The 20,798-nt window shown below is 44.9% G+C and overlaps 1 protein-coding gene across 2 annotated transcripts in view; it reads right to left on the reverse strand.

Moving 5' to 3' along the window:
- Positions 1-20,798, reverse strand: part of TUSC3 (tumor suppressor candidate 3) — a 1,509,257-nt gene that overhangs the window by 971,615 nt on the left and 516,844 nt on the right. The gene's annotated exons all lie outside the window — the stretch shown is intronic.

Raw genomic sequence — 20,798 nt, forward strand, 5'->3', positions numbered from 1 at the left:
TCAGATCTCTGAAGAACAGAAAAGCTCCTGGTCAGCACAACCCATATAAATGTTCATACCAGACCCTCAAACATCATCCACGAAAATCTGTATGAGTATTTTGGCAGGGAGATTGGTCAAGCTAGTTCTTCAGTTGATTCATACTGACCAGAAGTGTTTTATCCCTGTGAGGTTTATTCAGGAATTGACCCTACAGCTAATTGGGAGTATTGACTTGGCAGTTGCTAAATCTAAGCCCCTGGCTGTTGCAGCATTTGACGCGGCTAAAGCTTTTGATCGTGTTAGTTGGACCTTTCTGTGGGAAACCTTAAGGATAATGGGATTCGGCCCTACTTTCGTTCAGACATTGATCAACTGCTACCAGGGAGCTTCGGCAACGATCCTCCTTAATGGAGTGTTAACATCTAGCTTTAATATAACAATCTATAAGACTTAATTAATCGATCACACCTTTCATTGTTAATCAATATAATTGTAAATTAGCTCTATATGCCGACGACCTTCTCCTCTATACAGATAACCCAGTAGAAGTCCTACCTAGAGTGGAAGCATTATTGGAGGAATTTGGACTATACTCTGGATATCTGGCTAACTCCTCTAAACAGAGATAATGTGTTGGTATGTCCACCACTGGAGCGGTAAAGTAAGCAAAGAATTTAGGTATCTTAGGATAACCATAGTCAAGAACATAGAGGATATACCTAAAGTTCACCTAAAAAGGTCTCTAAAGAGATCGATCGTCTCTTTTTAAGATGGAAAAACCTGCCCCTAACGATATATGGCAGGGTAAATTTGGTCAAAATGGTCATTCTGCCAAAACTGACCTACCTTTTTATCACAATTCCCCTTGATTTTCCAGGTAAAGAGCTAAGTTTAATCCAAGGGAAAATAGGAAGTTTTATCTGGTCTAACAAAAATGCTTGGCTCTCATGGAAAAAACTAAGGCGTAGGCTCCTGAAAGGCGGTCTTCCACTGCCTGATATCCATTACTACTTACTTGCCTTTCAGTTCAAAAATATTCGGTCACTACTGGGCTTTATGGGGGAATCTAATTGGGAGAAGATGTTAACTGAGATGACTTTCTTTGAGGGCGGGGGAGTGGGTTATCTATATAAGTTTGGTGCTCCGAAGTTCTTTAAAAGGGTTTGTTTGAAAGTTTTAAAGTCTGCATTAAATCTATGGTATAGAGACAGGAAACAATGGGGGATTAGATACTACTCAGATTTTGCCCCAACCTAGGGCTCTCCCGGTCTACCTGTATGTTTAAAGGATAGCCTCACTTTATCCATCAAGAATGCGGGCATTACAATCTGGTCGGACCTTCTATCCATAGATGGGAAATATTAAAATCAAAAATAGGGAACTCCTTCTCAAGATTCAAATACCTACAACTGAGCTCCTGGTTTATAGTAAAGAAAGATTCTATGAGAGGAAATTGGGAAATTGAGTCATGGTGCCAGAATACAAATACCATAAAGAAGGAGGTGGGGTTTTGGTATAGGAAGCTTCTAGAGGCTGACAATATAAATTGTCCTTTACAGCATGCAGTTTGGAGCTTGTCAGACCTGGAAGCTGATGCCATTGAGCTTTACGAACCCTCTCTCCAGATTTTGTATAAATTAGTTAAACCTGCCTCATTGAAAAATAATATTTTTTTTGTTTTAAACAGATTATATTATACACCAAAGAAGATAGCTAAATTTGCTCCCCCTCTCCTCCTCAAAATGTCCAAGATGCAAGTTCTCTCCGGCAGATGACGTGCATATATTCTACGAATGTGTTGAGTTAAAACAATTTTGGCAGAATGTGGAATCTACTCTTGAAGCTATTTTTAAATTCAAGATCAATTTGAATCTCCCAACAGTGATATTTGGCATTGATAACATCCTGATGAATTCCTTGTCTGCTATACAAAAAGGCCTGGGGGACAAAAAAAAAAAATCTTTTGGTCAGGGCAACCCATATAAATGTTCATACCAGACCCTCAAACATCAATTTGGGAGGGAAAGAAAGTACCAAGTGACTGGAACTAAGGCATCATTTTCAAGATTTAAAAACATGGAGCATTAACTAACTATAACAACTGGCGTGGAATTGTCCTTCTGTCAATATCAACTATAAACTTGGTGAAAATCATTATAAAGAGCCTTTTTGATTCCACGGTGAAGCAGTTACAAAAAGAACAGGCTGGATCCTGCATGAGCAGAGGGTGTGTTGATCTGTTGCTTACTTTACAAAACGGCATAGAGTAGTGCAGGGAGTGGCAGAGACAACTATACATCTTCTTCATTGATTTTGTGAAAGCCTTTGACAGTATTCACCATGAGAGCCCAGAACATATTACAGAAGATAATCTCCTTAAGAGCTTCTATGATTATTTTACCAGTAGCTTTGAAGTCAAGAATGGTGAGACAGAGGGATGCCTGAGTGCAGCGCTGCTCTTCAACCCAGTCATCGATTGGTTGATGCGACACACAACAGATGATCAAGCCAAAGGTATCAGATGGACCATATTCTTTACACTGGAAAACATTGACTATGCAGATGTCTTAGCCTCTATCCCTCTCTCACACTCTAGCATATGCATGAAACAACATCTCACTTTAACATCTGTGCACAGCAAGTGGGCCTTAATATCAACATGAAGAAATCACAAGTCATGGCACTCAACATCCCAATCCCTTCACCAATGAAGGGGGATGAAGGAGGCCTATCCATAATCGAAGAGTTCACTTACCTAGGCAATACTATAAGACATATTGGATGGACAGATAGTGAAATTAAGAGCAGATCAAACAAGGCTAACAATGCCTTCGGGATGCTGAACAATGTGTGGAAGTTCTCTCCGTACAACACGAACAACAAGCTAAGACTTTACCAGAACTGTGTTCTCTTCATACTCTTGTATGGATCAAAATTCTGGCCGATCATGAAAAGCAACATTACCAAGCTGTCAGCCTTCCACACAGTAACCTTAGAATAATCATGCACATTTTCTGGATGGGAATCAACTCCAACCAGGAACTGTTCACCAGATGCCAGCAGGAGTACGCTGACAACATCATTATGAGAAAAAGGTGGAGAGGAATAACCATCAGAAGAGACCAAGGCTCCATCAGAAGAACAGCTCTCCACTAGACCCCAGAAAGCAAACGGAAGCAAGGTAGGCCAAAGCACATGGAGGCAAACAGTGGAAACAAAAACAAGGACCCTGAACCACAGCTGAAGCAACATACAAACAACGTGCCCAAGACAGATAGAAGTGGAGATTCTTTATTGCTGCCCTGCATGCAGTTAGTATGAGGCTGTAAGTAATCATGTCTCAAGTGAGACAAACTCTTCTGCCCAGCGTAAGTGTAAAAAACAAAATAGGGGGCGTGGCCAAAATGGCGGCTTAGACGGATGCTGATTCCGCGAGCTCCTCGTCCCGTCGCCTCTTCCAGCCGCAATTAAGCACAGTGTCGTCCCCCCCCCCCCGGGTGGTACAAAATGGGGTGATGGACGGAGCGCTTGAGCCAATCAAACACTCTCCCCCAGTCAACTGATCTGGGTTTAATCCATCACCATGGTTTAGCTCACTCAGCCACCTCAGTTCAGACATGGCCATATGCAAATCAGTCTGACCCTGTGCCTCATGGGAACAGTCCAGCCCGAACTGCCAAGCCATGTCTTCCCTGGACCGGAAACAAGCATCCTGGGACCGGTTTCGGATTCATAATCCTCATCAGCCTGGCTATCTTGAATCCAGTGGCCAAGTGATGCCGAACACCGGGAGAACAGCTGGCCTGGGCGGACACTGCGACGCAAAAAGCAGGCGTTCCGGCGCCGCTTCTGTGAGGCGGACCAACGTACCAAGGCAAGCGGCAGGGCGGATGAGGGAGATCCTCGAGGCAGCGGAGACAGCCCAGTGCGGGGGCCCAAGACCGGCTTGACTCAGTGCCGAACACAGAAGGCACAGCGGACCTTCACAGCCCACAGAAGGACTTCCCGGGTCGCTGAGTGTGCGGACCCCGGTGCACGCACCCCTCCCCCACAGCCTCGCGGAGACGGCCGGATCGCGCCTGCCGGTGATCATGGTGCCGGCTCAGGCGGCGGTCTCGCAGGTCGAGCCGACGGCGGAGCTGCAGCGAGGTACCACAGGGGCAGCGGCGGAAGGCGGCGATTACCGGCACGGTGTCAGGCGCTATCTGGAGCAGCAGGTGAGTGACGGGCCCCTGGGTGGGCCCAGACGAGCTGAGACTCCGGGGCTGCTGCATCAGGCCGAGTGACTCCACAGACACCCCCGGTCCACGAGGGGGTGGGGGCCTAGCAAGGCAGGTCCCGGCCCATGGTGAGCTACAGCGCTTACCAGGCAATCAGCGCGGCGCCATTTTGAGGGAACAGCACCCTGACACCCCGAGGGAACACCAATACAGGCCACAGAGTCCACGAGACGATAACCATTGGCCCCCAGCGCTAGGGAACAGCACCCCACGGGCGCCACCAAAACAGAGCCAAGGGGACCACATGAGAATCAAGGCCCACAGCGACGTCGCCCAGGCGGGCTGCAGCAGTGTTGCGCGACAGGCGCCATATTGGCCTATCGGGATCCGGCCACCACACGCCCCCCCCCGGCTCGGGGGATGAACGGGACTGGAGCGGCAGCTCAGTGGCAGACAGGGGGAGCAGTGTGAGGGTCTAGAAGCCCGAGGGGCACATCAGCCCGCCATATTGCAGGAGGGGTCCGTGACTGAGGTCGGCACCAGCTCACATTGGTGACCTGGATGCATCGGGCAAGCCCGAACGCAAGCCCGGAGACGGCGCAGTGGGCGGCATGGCGGGCCTCAGAATGAAGGGTGATCTCACGCTAACCGAGATGCTCGCAAAGGGCCAGACAAGAAATGTCAAAGGGCCACCCTCCCCCGAGGTCACGAAACCACACGCGGCTCCCTCCGGCGACGAAATGCCCATCACCAAGTCCTTCTTGGAGTCCTTATTTAACTCCCTCAGATACGATTTAAAATCACTGAAACAAGAAGTGGCGGGGGAGGTCAGGGAGCTCAAACGGGACTTGGAGGGCCTGGGGGAGCGCGTGGTCGCTATAGAAGAACTGGATCAAGCCAGAAGCGACGAAATTTAACAATTGCAACAGGAAGTCATAAGGCTCAAAGACCAGCAGCTGGACTTGCAGGCTCATGCAGGAGATTTAGAAAACTGGTCCCGTCGAAACAACATACCGGTCCGGGGGGTCCCCCTTAAAGCGGAGGGGGCGGACGTCACCGGCTATCTGCAAGACTTATTCCGCGACATCCTGGGGGAGCCCTCAGACTATGTCATCAGGATAGATAGGGCGCACAGAGTGGGGCTCCCCAGGCGCTCACCGGCCCCTCCTCCAGACATTTTTGTCTTCCTCCTTGATTTCCCGCTTAAAGAAAGAATTCTCAGAGAAGCTAGGCGGAACCAACCTCTTCAATTCCGCAATCAACCCATAGCCCTCTACCAGGACCTTTCGGCCATCACTCTACAGAAACAGAAGGCATTCAGGGTGGGCACAGACTTCTTACGCAAGAATGAGATCCCATACTCCTGGGGCCACCCGTTCCGCTTGATATTTAAATGGAAAGGAGCCCTGCAACAGATGCGCTCACTCAGGTATACATGCGCACTGCTCAACATAGTGCAGGAGGACTCACCGGCGAGGCCATCACAGGGACAGTCCAAGGGAGGCTGGCCAATGGTCGGCCGCAGGAGGTCCTCGGAGCTGCAGTCGAAGCCAGAGTCCCACATCATCTCACAAGAGAAAGCCACCACCATCTTGGAAGTGGCCAAAGAAACGGCACCCTCTGAGTAAATCCACACAGCGGGGGGGACTTCTTAGCATGTTTGTATCCATGGCAGGGGCGGACGGGCGGGGAGCCGCGGAGGCCGCTACGGGGAATTGCTCCAACAGGTAACAATACCACAGCCCTGCGATGGACCGGGAGGACTGGGACTTTGAACAATCAAAGTTGGGGAGTTGGGGGGGACAGTTGAGGGAGGGGTTTGGGTTTGGGGGTTCGGAGGTCAGTTGGGTCGGGGAGGAGGGGACGAGGGGGGCAGGAGTTGGGGTTGGGGGGAGGATGAGGCAGGGGAGGGGGCAGAGGGCAGGGGGAGGGTCCCGGTGTGTTGCACCCCATGGGGGCGCGAGTGTGATGCAAGGGGGCAACGGTAATTCTAGGCACAAAGAGTCACGCTTTAATCACACCCATGGCTGAGGAGATGCTCCAAATCATTACCCTAAATGCCAAGGCGCTTAATAACCCAATCAAACGGAGGGCGGTCCTCTCTTTCTTAGAAAATTAGGAGCGGCCATATTATTATTACAGGGAACACAACTACTCTCCAAGGACTGGCACCGTATGAAGTCCAGGGCATTTCCACAGCAGTTCTTCTCTTCTACTGTGGAGAAAGAGGCCGGGGTTGCCCTGCTCTTTGCACGACACTTTAAGGGCCGAGTGGGAGATAAGATCGCGGAGACGAAGGGCAGACTTCTTGCATATAATGTTCATATAGGGGACTTGTCGGTCGCCATAGGGTCCATATACGCTCCCAACACCAAACAGTAACTCTTTCTCAAAGGGGCTCTGGCAGATGTCATGACAGCTAACACGAAGTACACGCTGGTGGGTGGCGACATCAACCTGGTAATGAACACAGAGGTGGACAGATCGGGACAGCGGTATGGCTACACAGGGCGATTTCTGGGGAAAGCGGTCGCTGGCTGGCCAGCAGGGGGTTCCTAGATTTATGGAGAGATACCCACTTACGGCTCCCGGGATACACCTTTTACTCGCACGTACACCGCACCTACGCCAGGATAGATCACTTCTTTGGGTTCACGGCAGCGCTATCGGACCACGACGCAGTAATGCTCCATATTGAAGTCCCGCGAGTGCAGATGCGAAAAGGCAAATGGCGCCTGCGGGAAACCATGCTCTAACGTGAAGGGGTCACACAGCAGCTCACCAAAAGCATTACTGACTACTTGCGCATGAACGACGACGAGGAGGTATCTGTGTCAACGGTATGGGGGCACTCAAGGCGGTGGTAAGGGGGAGCTGATAGCGATCGCAGCGGCGGAAAACAGAGAACGCAAGGACAAGCGCCAGGCGCTGTCGGAACAGGTTCTGGAGCTTGAACGGGTCCACAGCCGGACGGGGGTCCCCAGGATTTGGTGTAAGCTCAAAGCAGCCAGGGCCCAGCTGGCGAGCCTAGACCTCGACCGTGCGGAATATGCACATACTATGAGGGAGGCGACAGGACAGGGCGTTTGATGGCTAGTAAACTTAAAGCTAATGTCCTCTGCTCTAAGATCCCGGTAATCCAGGGCGAGGGGGGTGAAATGGTCCGAGAGGACAATCACATAGCAGAAGCATTCAGGGCCTTTTACGCCTCCTTATACATGTCCGACCCGACCATGGATGCAGATGCCAGGGAGGAATACCTTGACGGGGCTGAGGTCACGGCCCTTAATGAGTCCAACGCGTGGTCTCTAGACGCCCCGAACCTAGATCTTAAGCTGTTCACCGGAATCCTGGCCACGAGACTAGGTCCCTGCCTACCAGGTGTGATAGAGCCCGACCAGGCGGGCTTCATACCTAAAAGACAATGTGCCGATAATACCTAACGCCTGATGCACGTCATTGACAAAGCCCACTTTAAGAACTCGGACGCGGCCCTCCTGTCGGTAGATGCCTAAAAAGCTTTCCACAGGGTAGACTAGAGCTACTCAGACGGGACACTGGTGAGGTTTGGCGTGGGGGAACGGTTCCGTGCGTGGGTTGCTAGTTGCTACGCAACCCCTGGGCAACTATACGGGTCAACAGAGTGGGATCGCGACCCTTCGACATTCAACGCGGCACTAGGCAGGGGTGTCCGCTCTCGCCGCTTTTGTTCGCCTTGTACATAGAACCCTTTGCACAACGTGTCAGAGACAATCCAGCCATCACAGGTATAGGCTTCGGAGGGAATCGCCAAACGATAAGCCTTTATGCGGACGACATCCTGGTGGCTGTGGAAATCCCTGCAACAGCAATCCCCGCTTTCCTGAAGGAGATGGAAGGGTTCGGAAAGGTATCGGGCTTTAAAATGAACATTGGGAAGTCGGTAATATTGCCCCTAGGGTGCAATGCGCGTACACCCAACAGAGGCCTGTTGCAAATAGGGGGACTTTCCTCCAGCATGTCATTGCCTTACTTGGGCATCACCCTGACACCCAGTACGTCTCAAACGGTTGAGCACAACTACGCAAAACTCCTAGCTCAGGTGCAAGGGGACTTGCAAAGGTGGCGACAACAACCCTTATCATGGCTGGGGCGAACGGCGGCGGTAAAGATGTCCCTGTTGCCTAAGGTGCTCTATCTCTTCCAACCATCTTAGTCACACCACCTATTGGAACAATTAAAAAACTACAAGATGCAATTCGGGAGTTTGTCTGGGTGGGGAAATGCCCCCGGCTCCGCCGGGACCTGGCGTCGCGACCACGCGCGGAAGGCGGCCTGGGCATTCCGGACTTACAGAGATATTTCCAGACGACGCAACTCCGTTACCTCTTAGAATGGTCCAAACCAGAATCTGAAAAGCGCTGATTATTCCAGGACAGGGCAATGGCTCGCACGGCTCTTTGGAAAATCCCCTTCTTAAAAAGGCCGGACAGACTGGCGTACCTTATAAAGTCTCCTATTACCCCCACGTTACTCCAAGTATGGGATGCAGTGACGGTCAATAGGGGCCTCACCTCATTCCCATCACCGATGACACCCCTACTGGACAACCCGGCCTTTCCGCCTGGGACGGCCCTTGGTTCATTCCATCAATGGCGACTGTCAGACTGCAGGTCCGCTGGCTTCATGCAATTAGACACCATTCGGGACCTGTATGGGGTGGAAAAACCTCAATAGTTCCAATACTTCCAGGTCAGGCACTGGCTCGTGGGCGGAGATATGCTGCCGCACATCAGCCGACGCCTCACGACGTTTGAAAAATGGCTTGTTACACAGAAAACAGACAAACGGGCGATCACAGAGCTCTATAAGAAGTTAGGCCCCCCGCACTTGACACACGATCGGCAGGCCAGAAACGCTGGGAACTAGAGCTAGGACGCACACTCTCAGAGAAAGAATGGCGAGATATCTATTACATGGCCCACCATACCGCCAGGATTGTGGCTAGCAGGGAATCGGCCGTCAAAATAGCATACTATTGGCATCTACCCCCGGCAAGGCTACATCAGGGTAATCCGTGCAGGGACCCTACATGCTGGAGGGGGTGTGGTAATGTGGGGACTATGACACACATATTATGGCGTTGCAGGGAGGTACAGGAATACGGGGACAGTGTGCTTCGGGACATAGACCAACACTTTGAAACAGAGATCCCCAGCTTTCCCGCATACACGCTACTGGGCATGCCTAATAAACTCACATTGCCTCTCAAATTACTCAGGGGGAGGCAAATGGGGCTGGCATTGGGGTCAGCGACACAGCACATTCTATCGCTATGGGGCACCACAAGAAGGCCTAAGCACACGGGATGGCTCCACAGACTTTGGTACATCATGGGCATGGAACAGATACAAGCCTCCCTAATGCAATCGTCAGACACCTTCTTGGAGACCTGGCAACCCATGGTAGCTCTGTTGTCCCAGGAGTTCAATGAGATTACCTGCCCAAAATATCTCCGGGTGCTCTGCTTGGTTGATGACTTCCACAGGGCACCAGGTACTAAGGACTGAGGCCTCCAACACCACACTTGCACAACGAAACGTAGAGGAAAAGAGGAACACACCGGGAGGGGAGGCAGTGGGAGGGTGGGCGGCTGAGGTTCGGGGTGGGGGACTTGGGAAGTTCGGGGAATTGGGGTGGTTCTTTTGTACCTTTAAAGCACTATGCCCCCAATGCCTCGCATGAACGCTGGACCACACCCTTGGGTTGCGGCGCACAGGAAGAAGTTGGCGCGAAATCGAGGGGCAAACTTACGATGTGGCATTGGCCTGTATGTATGATGTGCAATGCTGTTGAAACTAATAAAACAAATGTGATAAAAAAAAATAGGAATCATGCCATCACACTGGAATTTAGAAAATATTATGCTGCAGTAATAACAATCACTCGATGACTCAGACACTCAAAATACTGCTTTCAGTTTTCGCTTTTGCATTGCACAACCGTTAAATCAGTTCAAGACAGCAATACTCGAATCTGAGTAGAAAGTAGAATTTCACATCTTGTAACATGCCACAGACATGTATGGTTATGGACAAATTGATGGATGGATGTGGCCTCTTTACAAGTTGACCATTATCGGGAGCAATAATTACAGGTCTTTGGAATTCAGTGCAATCATTATCAACTGCCATGAGTTTTGGGGGCCAGTATTCAAATTCTGATGAATGCAGGTTCAAAATATGGTGGAATTATAGGCCATTTTTCATCTGGTAAATTGCAGCACATTTGACCTGCAGAAATTTACCAGGGGAAAATGTAGGAGGGGTGTTGGAAACCGGAAAGACAAATAATTTTGGTATGTGTAGTAAGAGGAGTTACCACACATACCAGACTTTAACAGGCCACATGTAAGAGGGTCTGATTCACCAGAAGCCATCATATGAAGACTAAGTCTTATTGATTCAGCTTTGCCTTACTCCTCCCATTTATGCTGAATTTGTTATTGTTGTTTTTAGGACTCTGGGCACCTTACCAGTGCTAGCCAGTGCTAAAGTGCATGTGCTCTCTGATTAAAACATGGTAAAATAGGCTTATCCACAATTGCCATATTTAATTGACTTATAAGCCCCTCATTATGTGCACTACATGTGCCCAAGACCTGTAAATTAAATTCTACTAATGGGTGTGCAGCACTGATTGTGCCAACCATTGAAGTAGCCCTTTTGAACATGTCTCAGGCCTGCCACTGCAGAGCCTATGTGTGCAGTTTACACTGCCAAATTGACATAGCATTTAAAACCATTTGCCAAGCCTTAAACTCCCCTTTTATTACATATAGGTCACCCTTAAGTTAGGCCATAGTAAGCCCATAGGCCAGGGTGATATGCACTTAAAGTCAGGACATGTGCTTTTATGTTTTTCAAGTCCTAATAGTGGCAAACTCCCAAAGTTGTTTTTCACTACTATGAGGTCTACGCCTCTCATAAGATAAAATTGGGGATTGCCCTTATTAAGCTGTAATTCCTGGTGGAAAGTAGGTAGGTCTGTCATGTATACCCATGGAATTGTAAAATTGAATCCTTTTTAATGGCACAGTCATATTTATCATTACAATTTTGAAAATGCCACTTTTAGAAAGTTGACATTTTCTTTTATTCTTTGCACCGTGTGCCTGCAGCCTGTCTCTGATTGCATGGCTAGGTTTGGTGACAGCTAGGATTTGTATATTCCCTCTAGACAGTAATAGACAAAGGATGCTTATGTGTGACCTGATGGGCCATCCTGGCAGGATGGGAGGGAGGAATTGGGAACAGCCTCACACTTACTACTGAATAGGCTGTGTTATGTCCCCACACAAAGAGCTGCACACCCCTCTGTAGTGAGTCTGGAGCCAAGGCAGGAAGGGAGAACCTCTGTGCACTTCAAAGACCCTTCTTTGAAGTCTCCCTCACTTCACTGGCACAACTGGGTATATGAACCGGACCTCAGACCCTACCACTTCAGTACACTTCTGGGATCATAGGATAACCTAGCCAAGAAGATGTACTGCTGTACTGCTTACGGGCTGTTACTCTGCTGGACCGCTACACTGGAAGAACTGTTTTCTTGCTGTGCTGGCTAGTTGTCTGCTGCCCTCTTTTCCTGGGTGAGAAGGACTGGACCTGCCAAACTTACCTTCAGATCAAAGAGTGACTCCATGGGCTAGGTAGCTGGCCTGTGGCTCTGAAGTCTCTGGGAGATGACAGACTTCCATCCACCTTGCTCCTATACCATTGTAAGTAGGACTAAGATGTTTGCTTCAGCACAGACGCAACCTCTGCTGCAAGAGCAGAATTGATTCATAGCCGCCGTTTTGAGTGCAGAACCAGTGGATCACCTTTAAAACCTGTGCATCACCCTTGGACTGACAGATAGCTGCTGTTATGTGGATAAAACCGATGCATTGCAGATCAGAACTAGCACATTGCCATCAAAACCGACGCAGCCTCTACTGCCAAAGCAGACTAAACTCATCCCCTTCGGAACCAGCGCATCGCCCTCGGAATCAATGCATCTACTCTGTTGCGTGGAGAAAACTGATGCATCGCCTTCGATGTGTGGGGCTGTCAGCAACACATCGCTTCGTCTACACCCCACATCTCATCATCGATGCAACAAGGAAATTTCTCAGCAGACCAAGCATGATCCCGAACACTGGCTTGCGTTCCATCGCTGTCGGCCTGAAAGTTTGAATTTGTTCCCGGTCCAGCGCGACCAAATATCCCAAATAGGCACTTATTGCTTCTAAGTGCTATTTCACAGTTTATTCTTTGAAAATTCATATCTCAAGTTCTTCTTCTTGGATTTTTTTCATTTTGGCCTTGTGTTGTTTATACATCTCTATTTTTCAAACCAGGTGTGGTATCTTTTTGTGTGGTGTTTTCACTGTTTTATTTGTTTGAAGTGTTGCACAAATACTTTACACATTGCCTCTTAAGATAAACCTGATTGCTTTGTGCCAAGCTGCCAGAGAGTGAGCACACGTTAATGTAGGGTGTGTTGGGACTTACCCTGACTAGGATTGCAGTTCCTGCTTGGACAGGGTGCTTACCTCTGCCAACCTAAAACCCAATTTCTAACACTCTTTCTAAGAAATTAAATTTATCAATACTCAATGCGATTTCATTTTATTAAATACTTCAAACAATAAATATGCTACACTACTAATTGTGCTATATTATTAGCAAATAAGGATCCTTTTGCATGGATAGATGTGCCTGGTATGGCATTGCGTATCAATGCATATGTTGTAAAGACTGGCTATTGTTTGAGCTAGTTAATCATATTTGGTCTTTTCAGAATTCCTGATGTATCATTATTTTTCTAGAAAAAGGGAGCCATTGAGTGAAAAGAAAAAATTCTGCATCATTAATTAAGTTGGTGGGTGGTTAGCTAACAGCAGTATTAAAAGCCAGCATCATTTACAAATAATAGGAAACTGTCTCATGCCTTTACAATGCTAATAATATAAGTGGAGAGCTATAGGCCAATACGTTTTCTAAAGATATGATGCTGAAGGAAACTTTGGCATTCACATTAAACCTAATTATCTACAGTCGGTATGAGTCAGCTGTGAATAATTACAGTTTAAAGCTCTTGATATTCAACTATGAGAAGCAATCTTCCTATTTTATTTTGTGTAGTGCCTCGAAAATGATAACCAGCAGCCTTCCTATTGTCTGATTATGGACATAGAAGTGTGAAGCTGTGACGTCTTGTGGCTCACAACTCTGTATAGGTATTTGTGTTTTTACAATAAGTTAAGTAATGGGCTTCCTCTGAAGGCAAATGGGAGACTGGTGGCACTTGGCAGCAATTCACCAAGTTTCCTGCTGTCATACTTCCAAAGCACACAATGAGATACCTAGTGGTGCCTCGAGATGTGATTTTTAGGGGGGGGCACAAAAAGGGGTCACAGATAAAACTGGCGGAGTCACCTACAGGGAAATCATGAAGACTGTGCACATGTTATAAATATCGTCTTATGGCATCGAGACGATTATGTAAAAGAAGCAGAATCACAGCTTAGCGACCTGGACTGCTATAAAAAAAAAAGCAACCTCATTGTAATCAAGACCGCCTGGTCGGAGTTAACTTCCAAACTTGTGGCTTGGAAAAGTGCAGGTTTAATCTCTAATGACGAATTCAAATTCCTCAAAAAAGACTGTCCTGTGATACCAACACTATATTTATTGCCAAAGGTCCACAAAAATATATCCTCACCACCAGGCAGACCTATATTGTCGGCAATAAACAGCGCAACTGAAAACATTTCCAAGTACATAGACTTTTTTTCTAAAGGAATGGGTATTAACATTACCATCTTATGTAAAAGACATCACAGACTTCATTTGCAAGCTTAATAACTTGGTATGGAATGATGATTATATTTTAATGACTTTGGATGTCACTGCCTTATATACCTCCATAAGACATCGGGATGGGATTAAGGCAGTCGAAAACTACCTGTCAAAACGATCGGATTTATGTTCTAATCATAACCGCATGATTTTGGACATGTTAAAACTCTGTCTAGAACAGAACTATTTCCTTTTCAATGGATAGGTATACCAACAGCTGAGGGGGGTCGCTATGGGGGCCTGCTTCTCCCCAAGTTTTGCATGCCTGCATATGGGGCTATGGGAGGAGCGGGTCCTTATGGGCACATATGGCGACATTATGAGCTCACATGTTGTATTGTATTTAAGATACATCGACGACCTCTTTTTTGTTTTTTTTGTTTGGGAAGGTGTGAAATCTGATGCAGAGCAATTTGTGGAACAACTGAATGTTAATTCATATAATCTACAATTTACCTCTCATATAGATGAAACCTCTGTAAACTTTTTAGATGTCCAAATCTACATTGAAAATCATCAACTGGAAACCAGGTTACACAGGAAAGCTACAGCAGGCAACACAGTGCTTCACGCCGCCAGTCAGCATCCTCGCCACTTAATCAATAGCATCCCCTACGGGGAGATGCTAAGAATGAGAAGGATCTGTAGCACGGATGCTGACTTTAAAATAGCACAACTAGAATGCGGGAAACGCTTTTTGGAAAGGGGCTACAATGACAACATTCTTGAGGTAGCTATAAGAAAGACCAACTCCGTCACAAGAGGGGCAGCTCTAATACCTAAGAGCAAAGAATCCACAGACAATCCAAATAGCCTGCATGTTAACTCTAGAGTTATAGTTCCTTTTTGCCAGCAGCATTCCGAGATTAAAAAGATTTTTCTTAAAAATTGGAATTTTATAAGGGGGGCTCCCATAATTGGTAGTGATGTCTCACCAAGACCTGAGATCACTTTTCGCAAATCCCCATCAATGGAGAATGCACTGGTGAGCAATACTCTAGAAACCACGATATCAGGGACATGGGAAGCCCTTAGCACCAGCATCAGAAAATGTGCTTTCTGTAAAGCATGCAAATTTGGAGTAAATAAAACCCATTACATAAGCCCTTTAGAGAACATCCGATCCCCATCACGAAAAGACTAACGTGTAAGATGGAGTTTGTTGTTTATGTCCTGCAATGCCCATGTGGCTTGTGCTACGTGGGCAGTACTCGACCTGTGGCGCATAAACGCATTCTCCAGCACATTAGAGCCATAGTCAGCAAGGACCAATCATACCCGGTGGCACGCCACTTTGAGGTGATGCATAACAGTGACCCTAGCGGTCTGCAGTATTATCTAGTGGATATTGTCTTGCCTCTCAAACGGGGGGTGACAGAGAGGGCAAACTTCGTCTCCTTGAGACAAGATATATTCTAGAAATGAATAGCAAGAGTCCAACTGGACTGAATGATCGAGAGGACCTATACACCTGTCTCAAGGACTTGTAAGCCCCAATGTCCATCATTAAGATTTCATCTTTCTATATACATGCCACCGCCAACTAGGCAAATTTCTTTCTTTGTTTGTAATCTTTGGGTCCATATGATCGTACCCAGTCACTCTCAGTTGGAGGATGTTTTTCACTTAATTTTAGCAACTGTATGAGATGTATCTCATTACAACCAAACATCATCAGCCACTAAGTAGAATCAACCTCTTCGGTTTCCTATAACTTCCTCCTCTTTTTCTGTGAATCATTAATTTTCTTTCTTTGTAACATTTTTCAATCATTAGGTAACACGGCACTTTATATTATGTTTTTAAATATTTTCAAATTCACAGCTGCCTGCAAGGGTCTCATACATCAACAAGTCTTTAGTGCTTATCTTGACATTTTGTAAAATACAACAGTACTGGGCTTTTTTGTGTTTTCGCTTTTATCCAACATCAATTATAACACTTGAAAGATTCATAAGTCTAAGTCAAACATGAATGCACATGCACTCATATATACTAAAAAGAGAGGTATACATGACTAGACCTAATGTGTACATATGTAAATACTGACTCAGTTTATATATATAGATGGATTAGAAAAATATATATTTTGTAGTGCATCTTTTTGTATATATAAATCTGTATATATGTAATATAATATTTGTATATATATATATATTTTTGATAGCCTTTTGCAATGTGGTTATAATGAATAACATTGGATATTGCGTGTCTCGATTGGCGAATTCAATTATGTATGAATTTGATGAAATGCACCTTACACCGTTGAAAATTAATGGATTTGAATTGAACACGTTGGGCACTTGCCCTCAATTCTGTATTGATGCACATGTCACTTTAAGCGCAATGCCGCACCTACTTTTTTGAATATTTAAGACCCTTGTTTGTTTCAACTAACGTCATGTGATCAAGCCTCGTTTGGGAGGTGAAACGCGTTAGGGCGGATGGCTGGTGTGATTAACAAATAAATCACCGAAAAATTGGCACAAAATCTGGGCTCACTCTCGTTATTCTTAGAAATCTGTGGAAGAATGGCGTTCTTGCAATATATATATATACATATATATATATATATATATATATATATTCACTGAAAAAACCATAGGTTATAGACCATATATAGTTAGGAATAAGCATTTACAAAACCATATTTTACTCACACAAAACCATTGAAATTTCATATATAGTTAGTTGCACTAACTATATATCGCGCACCCGCAATCCACTGCTGATGATGTCACACATTACATCATTCATGACATGGTCAGTGACATCACTGATGACATCACTGATGACATCTCAAATGACATCACTGATGACATCACTGATGACAACATCCAGTGACTGTATGTTTCTGTAAAGTTAAAATATGTCTTACATATTGAAGAATGAGTGGATGTATAAGTGTCTGGATGAAGGATTTAGTAGGTGCATGACTGACTGTATGAGTGAGTGATTAAATGTGTCTCACTGAGTGCATGGGTTAGTGACTAAACTGTCTTAATTTGTGCATCATTATGTCTGTTGTTCTGTAAACTGTTGCATGTGTTGATCAGTAGCTATATGAGTAAATATATGGGTTATTGATTGGTTGCCCAAGTATTTGTATGGGAGACTGAGTGTGTGTGTGGGTGGCTGGGAGGTGTATGACTCTGTGCATAGATGTGTGAGCAGTTGATTCACTAGATGTATGGGTTCAAAAGTGCATGTGGAAACAGCTGTATGGGCGGTTGACTGTGTGCATGAGTGTATTGGTGAGTGAATGGATATCTCAGTGCTACATGTCAAAGTAAGTACATATGTAAAACACAGTACATGTGAGAGTTGACATATATTAATAACTGTGCATAAGAGCCAGTGAATAGGTGAGTGGCTGTATGGATCATTGTGAATTTGTATCAGGGATTGTACAAGATAGTAAATATGTGTTAGTATATGTTTGAATAAGTAAGGTGTGTATAACTGTATAGTTGAGGAAATGGAGGTGTGATTGATTCTTTGCATGACTGACTAGGTGTGTGAGTAACTCCATGGATGAGTGACAGTCTGTGAGTGTCTGTTTACACTGATTGTATCTAAGGTTATATTAGAGTCTGAAGAGGTTCATTGTATTATCACATAAATGATATCATCAGTGATGTGATCAGTAATGTCAAATGAGATGTCATCAGTGATGTCATTTGAGATGTCATCAGTGATGTCATTTGAGATGTCATCAGTGATGTCATCAGTGATGTCACTGACCATGTCATGAATGATGTAATGTGTGACATCATCAGCAGTGGATTGCGGGTGCGCGATATATAGTTAGTGCAACTAACTATATATGAAATTTCAATGGTTTTGTGTGAGTAAAATATGGTTTTGTAAATGCTTATTCCTAACTATATATGGTCTATAACCTATGGTTTTTCAGTGAATTTTCAAGGTTTTGTAAATGCTAATTCCTAACTATATATGGTCTATACCCTATGGTTTTTTCAGTGAATTTCATTGGTTTTTTAAAAGCTAACATCTGTAGCTGTAAAATGTATTCTTCTTTAAATCCAAAAATATATTTTAGATGTTTATTAATAATTTTTTTTTTATATTTTTTTTCTTCGCTTCCAGTTCGCGAACCAGGAAGCTTTCCGTTAGCTCATCTTGATGCCGCGACCTAGTCCGCGAACCGGTAAACGTTTCGTTTGCGCAACTGTGACGCGTTGCGGAAGCGCGACGTATCACTTTGTCGCGTAATGCGTCTTATGACGCGCCGCGTTAGCGCTCCCGGAAGTGCTCCGGACAGCGAACCGGAAGCGATCCGGGACGCGGCGCGCACCGCGTAACGTGAGCGGAACAAGTCATGTGACTTGTTTATAAAACTTTTCATTGGTTCATTTCACTTTTGGTTTCCAAATGATGTAAGACTAGGTCATATGACCTAAAAATAACACTTTTCATTGGTTTAGAACTTTTGCTTTTCCCAAATGATGAAAACCCCTCCTTCTTTCCTCACTCTGACTTTCATCTTGGTGAGAGAAAGACCATTTTCCTATAGTTGAGCAATGGCTTCTGTACTTGCTTCAGCTGGTGCACCCCCAACACCACCTCCACCTCCTCATGAGAAGAGAGGACCACCATCTCAGTTCATCACCAACACATAGGAGGAAGAGGATGAACTAGAGGAAGAGGAGACAGAAGAACCACAGTTCATACAGGAGTTGCCCCGTGTTTCCCGTCGGAAAACCAGTTTCATCTGGCAGTTTTTTTCAATCCCTCGAGGGGAGAAGAAAGTGAATGCAAAGTATGCCACCTGCCTCATTTGCAAACACAGGCTATCAAGAGGCACTGAAAAAAAGTATAGCATGGGAAACTATACCATGCATCGCCATATGACCAGGTGGCATCCACTAAACTACAGCCGTGCAGAGTTGCGTGACCTGCAGGAAAATCCACCAACAACTCCTGTGGCCAGGTCAACTTCGCATATCTCTTTGACAGGAGGAGAGGCACAGGAAACCGTACCAAACATTCAGAAGAACTTTAAACACATGAAACTAACCTGTTTGTATTGCGGTGCATTACTATCACGTGGTAACATGAGCATAAAGTTAATGAACATTGCTTATGAAAATCACAATTGCCCTAACCAACCCAGACAGTAATTTTTTTTTTGCTCCTGTTGAGCCCTTTTCAATGCCTGTTTTTTGTTGTTTCCCCTCCATCAAAAACAAAAAAAAAACATAAAACTGTTCAAAAAATACAAAAAAAACAAAAAATGTTTAAAAAATAAAAATAAAAAATAAAACAACAAAAACATTAAAAAAAAGTTCTTTTCAGAACTACCTCCCCTTTCAAATAAAATTGCTAGAATGTTTAGCACTCTGGCAAGCTCTATTTCTTTTGGTTCGCTTTCCCGTTCGCTGCCCGGTTCGCGAACTAGAAGCGAACCAAAAAATGTTTTTAAAAAAAAAAGAAGAGTTAGTATAAGGGAAGTAAACGGAGAGTAATGTTAAAAGAAAGACAGCTATAGGGAGTAAACCAGAGATACTGTTTAATAGATCTATTTACCGAAGAAAAGATGGAAGAGGGTATAATTGCGAAAAACAAAATGGATAAGGAAGTGTAAGAAAAAAAAGAGAGTAGAACAATAACAAAGAAGAGTTTCTTGGAGAATGTGAGTGAATGTTCAAAATAAGATTAAAACATGTGGAATAACAGAGAGAAAAAATAGAAAACAGAAAAGAAAAAATAACAGAAAAAGATTAATTGAAACAGCAAAGAAATGTAAATAACATAGAGCCATATCATCAACATAGGCAATAAAAGTTTAGCATTTTTTATCAGCAGAAATATGTCGCCAAAGCATTCTAATTAGCTTGATACATATGACCCCAAGTGAGGCCTGTCTTGCAACATGGTGCATCTTTTTCATCACTGCTGCATCGGTTTCATGTGGCACGGTTTTAAAACAGCATGACACATTTGCCTAGATGCATCAATTTGTAATTTTGACGCCTCATAACATATCTTTTGCACCGCCACTGCGTCACAAAACTGACGCACAGTGGCGCAAAAGAGGCATACATATATCATAAATCTGTCCCTAACATTTTAAATAATTAATTCAGGATGACGATAAGGTGTGGTCTCTCCTGAGGTTTGTTTAAGGTGAGACCTACTCAGGGTTACAGATCAATTTTACGCTTGTTGAAGAATACAGAGGAGATAATACATGTGAAGGCCTACAAATGAAGTAAGTCATGTCCTCTTATTACATCATTCATGACATGGTCAGTGACATCATCAGCAGTGCATTGCGGGTAAAAAGAGTAGAAAACATTTACCTTATAATTCTTGTTAACTTTTTAAAATATTTTTTCATACTTTCAATCTGTAAAAGAGAGAACAAACATTTCCAAAAATATTAAAACATGTATTTAAAAATTAGAAAAGAGAAGGGAAAAGGTTGAAGAAGAAACAGTTTTTCAACAACTTTGACATTTACAGAAGCCTCTGCTTCTCTACGTCCCCTACACAATCCTAAAGATATATATTTTAAACAAACAGTATCTTCATGCTGATGAAGTGAGGCCTATTTTGGAACATGGTGCTTCTTTTGCACTGCTGATGTCTCACAATAGTGATGCAATAGCAGCGCAAAAAAGATGTAAAGCCATCATAAAATTATGTCTAACATTTTAAATGATTGTTTCAGGATACAAATAAGATGTGT

The sequence above is a fragment of the Lissotriton vulgaris genome, chromosome 3_1, assembly GCF_964263255.1.
Source record: "Lissotriton vulgaris chromosome 3_1, aLisVul1.2, whole genome shotgun sequence".
NCBI classification, from domain to species: domain Eukaryota; kingdom Metazoa; phylum Chordata; class Amphibia; order Caudata; family Salamandridae; genus Lissotriton; species Lissotriton vulgaris.